At 41.0% G+C, this 9,565-nt stretch overlaps 1 long non-coding RNA gene across 1 annotated transcript; it reads left to right on the top strand.

The window, feature by feature from the left end:
• Positions 1–326: 326 nt before the first annotated feature.
• On the top strand, positions 327–8,596 carry LOC122458157. Its single transcript, XR_006278039.1, has 3 exons — positions 327–737; positions 5,788–5,797; positions 8,571–8,596. It is a non-coding gene; the product is annotated as an uncharacterized LOC122458157 (long non-coding RNA).
• Positions 8,597–9,565: the final 969 nt, after the last annotated feature.

Genomic DNA, 9,565 nt, shown 5'->3' with positions numbered 1-9,565 from the left:
TGCTGAGTTTGAATTAATATGCAAACTAGATACCATTAACTTGAGACTGGGAGTGGCTCGGTCATTACACAAATTGAATCTATTTCTCTATGTTAAGTGTCCTTGCACTTTCTTGTCAACTGTCTAAATGGGCCATGGTGATTATCACTAAAGTTTTTTTTTTTCTCCTTCTGATAATAGCTCATCTTAAATAATTAGCCTCTTACAGTTTGTTTGGCAATTTCCACCTTCTCTCTCTGTGTGTGTTTGTGTGTGTATATCTATCTATCTATCTATCTATCTATCTATCTTCTTACTGTATGTTCCATTCTATGCATTCGATGAAGTGGGCTGCAGCCCACGAACGCTTATGCTCTAATAAATATTTAGTCTCTAAGGTGCCACAAGTACCCCTGTTCTTTTTGCGGATACAGACTAACACGGCTCTACTCTAAAACAGACCTAGGTGGTTCTGAGTTCTGAATGTGGGCAAAGAGCTTAAATTTAATTTAGAGGGGCATGGGAGCCCAGCCAGGGATTTGGAGCAGGGCTGTATATGATCAGGCTAAAGCAAATGCTTTTTCTTTTTCTGGCACTATTTTGGATCTTTCATGGGGAAAAATTGTGGGAGGCCAAAGAGAAAAATGTAGCAATCAAAGTGGGAAGTAGAATAATAGAACTGGACCTCAAGAGTTCATCTAGTCCAGTCTCCAGCACTCGTGGCAGGACTAAGTATTATGAGACCATTCCTGACAGGCGTTTGCCTAACCTGCTCTTAAAAATCACCAGTGATGGAGATTACACGATCTGTCTAGGCAATTTATTCTAGGGCTTAACAAAATAGTCAGCATCTGGGCAAAAGGTTTTGTGGTGGAAATAGAGAGCTTCATTGGAGTTACATGAGGGGTGAATATGACCCATTTACTTGCATTTTAACTAACTTGATTCTATAATAATGATTGTATGTATATATAGGTTGTTTTGGTCCTTTTAACAATTCCATTAATTTACCATGAAAGGGACAACCAGGGTCAAAGGGGGAGAGAATTTCAAAGGCACAAATACAGTTGGGCATCTAACCCCAATGTTACCATTATGTGATATTATCTCAATTCTCACATAATTGATGTTTTTAAAGCCCGAGCTCTTAAAGTCAAATATTAGGCTTGCATTTTTTTACTAGCTCTAGTACAGACTTCCTCTGTAACCTTAACCAAAGTCACTTAATTTTACTATGCTTTAATTCCCTCATGAGTACAATGGATATAATAAAAGGTAATATGAGTCTTAATTATTAATTGTATTTCCTGGTTATATCAGAAACTAGAAGTTCATGTGCTGAAATACCAAACCAATTAAAGAGGCTACCCTGATGGTGTGTTGGGCCTGACCAAAAGCAAAACGTAATGGCAATCGGGAGCCTGCTCTCAGAAGATTTCCCGCGTATACAGATTTGCAAGTGCAGGAGGTTCTAATAGTTCTAATAAAGATCCACATTTTGGAGGATGCTTTCCTAAACAAAACTAAACTTCAAATCTTTTGAGATTTGCCTTATTACTTGCACTTGCTCCAAGATTCATTTGAGTATATTTGTCGTCATCTGCATAATTGGAAAGGATACCAATTTAAGACTAATTTACTTTTACAGATGATATGACAATACTGATTTTATATAATGGAAATCACTTGCTTAAATTACTAAAAAAGCTAAGTTGTATTGTGAGCCAAATCTATTGGGTAACATTCAGTATGACACTTACCTCTGAGAAATCAAAAACATGAAACTTTTCTATTAAGATTCTAAAATGAGCAGAACAGAAGCAGCATGGTAATTCATGTGCAAATGTGGTAATTGCTTGGATACGAAAGTTCAATTTTGCTATGAAGTTTTCAATGTTGGGTTTTTTTAAGTTGGAGAATCCATAGGAAATTAGTCGGTTTGTGTTGAGAGTAAAAGTGATTACTATCTCAGGGTAAGAAACGAATACTACTTAAGGAACCCTTGCCTTATATAATAAAATTAAAGTTATTTTAGTGCTATGAAAGTGTTGACCGATGACAATGGAAGGCCTCAAATTTATGTGCAGAGTAGGTACAGCTCCAGCAATAACCATCTATGCTATCCCCACCACTGGGTCTGATTGTCTTCTTGCAATAGGTGTAGAATCATAGAATCATAGAATATCAGGGTTGGAAGGGACCTCAGGAGATCATCTAGTCCAAGAATGGTACAGCTCCACTGATTTTAGAGTAATTATTTCTATTTTAGATTGGTTTATGTAAGGGGGTATTAGTCCAATTGTATTCCAACCATTTATGGGGTGAGTGTTTTAGATACTCTTTGCTAATACTGCCAACAAACATGTCGGTTATTGCCATTTATTATGGTAGTTTTGTTATTTGGAATTTTGATCAATTTGCACTCGTGCATATAGCATCTTTCAGTGCTCTGTGCTCTCACAATACTCAGGTGAGCGTTAAGTATGAATATCGGCATTTCACAGGTAAAGGTCTAGAGCATCCCTTCTCCTGGAATAACCTTCAGGAGGTAGGCTGGGGGAGGAGTATCTTCTCATATTGCTCTCCGCTCAGCTAATGTTGTTCTCACAATACATACTGGAGCTTCCTCTGATGGCCCACTGATGTTACTGCCTGAAAATCACTTTGATGTAATAGTGATAGATGAATGTGCTCAGCGGAGATATCCAGTAGTTTGCTTCAAGCATCTGAAGTCCAGAAAGTGTACCCTGACTGGGGGTTGCTTCTTCAGAAGAAACTGGGATTCCATTACGGCTTATAGATACAGCCATAGTGGTATTGTTTCTGGAGAGCAGCAAGATGTAGCTGGGTTTTCCTTTGTCCTTAAACTGTCAAATCAGGATGCTGGTCCACCAAATGGCTGAAGAATATAGGCTACGAGTACATAAGCACTGGGGAACAGGGAGAGAGATGCATCAGTAGTCAACTCATGTCTGGGAAATACTGATGCCAGTGGGCAAAACCAACCCCACAAATGTCAGAGTCCTCAAAAAGAGGCTCTTGTCCCTGGCAAGGAGGAAGGAAGCAGCATAAGATCTGAAAATGCTGCACCTGGAGAGAATGCAAAAAGAAAAATGAACAGGAAGAGTGGGTGAGAGAGAATCAGGAGCTAAACATGTACCCACAAGAAATAGTAGGGAAGAAACACAAAAGGAAAGGCTGCGATTAAAATGACATGACAATGCAGCTGAGGAAGATATTGATATCCTGATTTCTGCTTCTGTTGGCATCTACCAGAGAAGTTCAATGCCAGAGAAGCTGCCTGTCCCCCAGATGTCTCCATTCTCTACTTTCACCTTCAGTGGGATTTGTTTGATGAAGAAGAAGAATGGGCACAGCTAGCCATCAAGACATTGGTCTCCAAGTCCTATAGCTTTAGTTGCTTATTGTGAGGTTCTGGATAGCCAGAGTGGATAAAACCCCCCTCCAGACTCTCAATCAGATATCCTCTCATTCATCTACTCATTGTCTAGAGGGAGGAGAATTAATTCACAATACAGATTTTTCTGGGGGGAAAAGAGACCATGTTGAGGAGAAAAAAACAAGACTACACAACCTAAGCCAAATACTCCATTGAAAAATGTCATCTATTTAGTTATATATATCTTGTTTCAGATTTGTTTTGGTTAATAAAATTTAAACTTAGAGCTGTTCAGTATGTACAATACCATAGTTGGCAACCTAAGTTTCCAACAGACTCATGGAGAACATACTGTGGGTAAAACTGGTTGATCAAAATTTCTTAACTCCTAAGTCAGCAGAACACTTAAGCATGTTAGTAATACCACTGACTTTGGTAAGGCTCATTTGCTTAAAGTTAAGCAAATGTGTAAGTGCATTGTTGAATTGGGACTTTAACCTATATATATATACTTTGCATTCTATTCACCCTTGTATAGCTTGGGACTCTACATTACATAGATACAATAATTTTCTAATATATGCCTGCACTAATAACACAATCTCCAAAAATAAAGCTGTAATCTCTGCCTTCAAAACCCAGCAAAGAACTTAATCAAGGACTGGATAGTAATGAAGATTAAAAAAAAAATCCATCTTCCTCATGGTCCACTATGGTATAAGGATAACAGAACAAGTCCTCTGATGTGCTCTTGATGTAATTTGTGTTAGATATCTAACCAAAGAAGCTACACCCCTCTCCCCCCCACCCCCCCAAAAAAACCGCTTCCATGGAATACTACTAACCTCATCCGGATCCTCCAAAACACTTAAAAAATACTCCTTTCTAACAATTGACCCACTTAACAATATTTACTTACTATAAACATTGATTAGTAAACCAAGCAAAACTTAGCTTCCTCTCCAATAATATAACCAACAAATTCATACTTTGTCTATCAGGGAACACATGTCTGCTGTATATTTTGATTTTTTTTTTTATTTTCAGCGCTGTAGGAACAAAACTTGGATGGAATCACTAAACAGACATGCCACCAGTTATACAACAAAACTGGTGTTTGTAGTAAAAGAAAATGGGTTACTAAACAACTTGTAACCAAACAAAAAATATTTTGAATTAAGATAGACTTCTCTTTGGAAGAAAACCAGCTGCTATGCTGCAGTCAGAGATGAATTTTCCAGATGTTGATCTTTTTCCCACGTAATGTTGGCAGTTTTCCAACAATACTGATTTTTCACCTTTCTCAGGAAAAGCTATGTTAATAAATATACACCACAACTTAAATCCATGCTCTGTCTGAGTGGTCTTTTAGGAATTATCGCCATATAAAAAAAAAACAAAGAGTGAGGGTTGCTACCACACTCATTCTGAAACTCAGAACCACCTCTTGCCCTGCTCCTGAACTCCCAGCCTTCCCCAGACCCCATAGTTTTCTACTGCCCACTCCTTTCCAGAGCTCCATGGCTCTTGCCTTACACCCCTGAAGCTCCACCTTCATCCAAGGCACTCGGCCTCCTGCTGCCTGCTCTGTACCCTCCCCCGTCCCATGGCTTCTTGCTACCCACTCCCAACACTTGCCCTGATCCTTCTACTCTTGCCCCCATCCTCTCCTGAGGATGCTGCTTACATCCTGTTTTCCCACTCTCCTTCAAGCCCCGCATCCTCTTGCCCCCCTTCCCTGAACCTTCACCTTCCCTGAATGTCAGAGCCTCTCATTCCTCTCTCCAGCCACCCATTGTTGCCTACAAATCCCTCATTCTCTCTTCCATATCCCCCAAATTCTATCCACAAGCTGCTCTCTTCCCACACACTTCCGTCTCATCCATCTCTCACACTGACTTCACTGGGAGCGTTTCCATTGACTTAAATAGGCTCTGGGTCTTAGAAGTGTCCCTTTTATTTCAGACTTAGCAGATGAGAGGTGGGCAAACTACGGCCCATGGGACCATCCTGCCTGGCCCCTGAGCTCCTGGCCCAGGAGGCTTGCCCCCAGCTCCTCCCCAGCAATGCTCTGGGTGGCAGAGCAGCGAGCTCCTGGGGCAGTGCAGCTGCAGAGCCTGGCCTGACCCAGTGCTCTGTGCTGCGCGGCTGCCTGTCCGGGTGCAGCCGTGCTGCCAGCCACCAGTGCTCTAGGCAGTGTGGTCAGGGAGCAGGGTGGTTGCATAGAGGGAAGAAGAGTTTGGGGGTGGTAGTCAGGGAAGTCAGAAGGTGGGGAACAGGGTGGTTGAATGGGAGCGGGGAGTCAGGAAGGAGCGGGGGAGGGGGGTTGGATGGGATGGGCAGGGGTTCCAGGGACAGGGAGAAGGGGTGGTTGGATGGGGCAGGGGTCCTGGGGAGGGGCCGTCAAGAAGGAGGGGGGTTGGATGGGGCGGTAGGGGGCAGTTAGGGGTAGGGAGTTGAGGGGCGGTCAAGGAGAAGGGGTGGTTGGATGGGGCAGGGGTCCCAGAGGGGCAGTTAGGAAGGAGAGCGGGGGAGTTGGATGGGGCGATGGGGTCAGTTGGGGCGGGGGATCCGGAGGCGGTCAGGGAACAGAAGGGGGGTGCATGTGGCAGGGGTCTCGGAGGGGGGCTGTCGGGGCTGAGGGCTGGATGGGGTCGGGGGCTGGGTCATACCTGGCTGTTTGGGGAGGCACAGCCTCCCAACTGGTCCTTCATACAATTTCAGAATCACGATGTGGCCCTCAGACCAAAAAGTTTGCCCGCCCTGGAGTAGATCATGCTCTGGTACAGCTTACATAAGCAAAAGTAATACCTTTTGGGTACCTCAAAAAGCTATTAGAAAGTCAACCCTTATGTCTTACTGAGTATTTTTAAGTCAACGCTCATGAAAACGGGTTATTCCATTGACAAACATCCCTCTCAAACTTTCCCCTTCACATTTGAACTTAAAAATTTATAAAACAGTTTAAAAAAAATCCTCAGGTTTTAGAATGGAAGAAAAAGTGTTTTCCTTAAAATGAAGACTAAGAATTTATCTGACTGAATGTCTCTTGCATTTTCTTTATACGGTACAACTGAATTGAATCTGAAGTATTACTGAATCCATTGTTTTTACTTAAACAGCTACACACCTGAAGCTCAGTTGAAATGATGTGACATAGAGTGATCGAAGTGAAATAAAATAATGAATGAAAGGAAGCATTCATTTCTGGTAATGGATGTTTGACAGTACGGTCTTAAACTACCTCATATCAAAACCAGCCATAAAAATATGCTGGCTTTTAAGCTGTAGCATGACAATTAGATTCCAGCATGCCAAAAGCCAGGACATAACATGTTAGTCTCTCCGTTTCATGTCACAAAATGCTTCAACCTTGTCTCAGATTTAGTATCAGTTATTACCATTCAGTTTTTTTCTCACAGTGATCTGAAAGTTAGTGAAAATGAGAAATATTATCAATATTTTTGTCATGTTAAAAGCCTGCATTTCTAGACTAATGTAGTCATTTATTTCAGTACTCATGTCCTCCAGAGCAGTGGTTCTCAATCCGGGGTATGCATACTGTGGGTATGGGGAGGTCTTCCAGGGGGTACATAAACTCATCTAGATATTTGCCTAGTTTTAGAACAGGCTACATAAAAAGCACTAGAGAAGTCAGTACAAACTAAAATTTCTTGCAATGACTTATTTATACTACACTATACACTGAAATATGAGTACAATATTTATATTCCAATTGATTTATTTTATAATTGTATGGTAAAAATGAGAAAGTAGGCAATTTTTCAGTAATAGTGTGCTGTGACACTTTTGCATTTTTATGTCTGAATTTGTAAGCAAATAGTTTTAACGTGAGGTGAAACTTGGGGTACGCAAGACAAATCAGACTACTGAAAAGGGAACAGTAGTCTGGTAAGAGCGAGAGCTGCTGCTCCAGAAAGTGGCATATATTCATATGGTGTCCCTGAATGATGAATTTGCATTTAGATCTCTTGTTTAGCTGAAAAATATGTATAAAGCCCAAGTACTCCTATGAAGCTTGAAAACCAGATAGAACAGTAATTTAGACTTGCTAAACCTCAATCCTGAAGTCTTTACAAAGGCAGGACTACAATTACTTTCCATGAGCATCACTTGCCAGCAGACTGTAGATTCAGGTGCTGAACTGGCTCTACAGAGACCCTCATTTCATATAGTAGCATACTATTGCTTCATGTATTTATCCTCTCTTCATGTATCTGTTTTCTCCCCATCTCCTCATATGCATAAATTGTCAGCACTTTGTGTACAGGGCCCAGTGCAATACAGCCTTGAATTCTATTTGGAGCTTCTAGGTGCTACCATTATACAAATAATGTAATTAGCTTAAGCTATTTGTTAAAAATGTTGGGTTATGTTAAAACATGTTAAAAAAGCGTCTGAAGACCACACTGTGACTTTGAACTGCACATGGAACTCCTGTTGATAGCAGTAGTAGGTCAACTGGGGATCTGAGCAGTATAACAATACGTGCCTTGCACTATAGATGTGAGAAGAGAACTTGGCCTTAAATATTCCAGTTATCAGAGCAGATTTCAAATAGAGGGCAAGCTAAATTTTATTTAGCAAGAGACAATCTTTTTACACTAAAAGAAATAAAAATTGACAAAGCTCCCCGTCTATACATTCATTTTACATTTATTTCTAGGCACTGTAATCCCAGAAAAATATAGACAAATATGGGGAAATTCAGAGAAAATGAAGAGTGATCGGGAAGGAATGACTAAAAGGGAAAATATGAATAGCATGGTGAAGTGATGTCTAAAAGTAGATTTGATAGCCATCTTAAAGGTATAATGGCGGTTATGGATGCCTGGTGTCTAGTAGTAGGCTATGGTCTGAAAATACAGACATGTATAAGCCAAGACTCATTGGGTTCATTTTAGACATACCATACACTCCAAACATGAAGAGTAATCATTCAAGGCAGTAAAAGCATATCACTAGAAGAAATATGAAATTAACCTTCTGAAAATTTAGGTGAATATTAGTATATAGTAGGAAATAATTCTGTATTAGTAGAGAGATGGACTAAATTATCCCAGGCCAAGTCACGGGAGCCAATCCTTACTCAGGGTAATAGTCTCACTAACTTCATTGAGGAAGGTTTCAGAGTAGCAGCCGTGTTAGTCTGTATTCGCAAAAAGAAAAGGAGTACTTGTGGCACCTTAGAGACTAACAAATTTATTAGAGCATAAGCTTTCGTGAGCTACAGCTCACTTCATCGGATGCATTTGGTAGAAAAAACAGAGGGGAGATTTATATACACACACAGAGAACATGAAACAATGGGTTTATCATACACACTGTAAGGAGAGTGATCACTTAAAATAAGCCATCACCAGCAGCAGGGGGGGGAAAGGAGGAAAACCTTTCATGGTGACAAGCAAGGTAGGCTAATTCCAGCAGTTAACAAGAATATCTGAGGAACAGTGGGGGTTGGGGTGGGGGGAGAAATACCATGGGGAAATAGTTTTACTTTGTGTAATGACTCATCCATTCCCAGTCTCTATTCAAGCCTAAGTTAATTGTATCCAGTTTGCAAATTAATTCCAATTCAGCAGTCTCTCGTTGGAGTCTGTTTTTGAAGCTTTTTTGTTGAAGGATAGCCACTTTCAGGTCTGTAATGGAGTGACCGGAGAGACTGAAGTGTTCTCTGACTGGTTTTTGAATGTTATTATAATTGACGTCTGATTTGTGTCCATTCATTCTTTTACGTAGAGACGGTCCAGTTTGGCCAATGTACATGGCAGAGGGGCATTGCTGGCACATGATGGCATATATCACATTGGTAGATGCGCAGGTGAACGAGCCTCTGATAGTGTGGCTGATGTGATTAGGCCCTATGATGGTGTCCCCTGAATAGATATGTTGCAACAAAGCCCGTTGCCAACTCTGTCCACATCCAATGAAGTGAGCTGTAGCTCACGAAAGCTTATGCTCTAATAAATTTGTTAGTCTTTAAGGTGCCACAAGTACTCCTTTTCTTTCAGATATTCTTGTTAACTGCTGGAATTAGCCTACCTTGCTTGTCACCATGAAAGGTTTTCCTCCTTTCCCCCCCCTGCTGCTGGTGATGGCTTATCTTAAGTGATCACTCTCCTTACAATGTGTACGATAAACCCATTGTTTCATGTTCTGTGTGTG

Source organism: Dermochelys coriacea, chromosome 11 (assembly GCF_009764565.3).
Source record: "Dermochelys coriacea isolate rDerCor1 chromosome 11, rDerCor1.pri.v4, whole genome shotgun sequence".
Lineage (NCBI taxonomy): Eukaryota > Metazoa > Chordata > Testudines > Dermochelyidae > Dermochelys > Dermochelys coriacea.
This window is presented reverse-complemented; position numbering and strand designations above follow the sequence as displayed.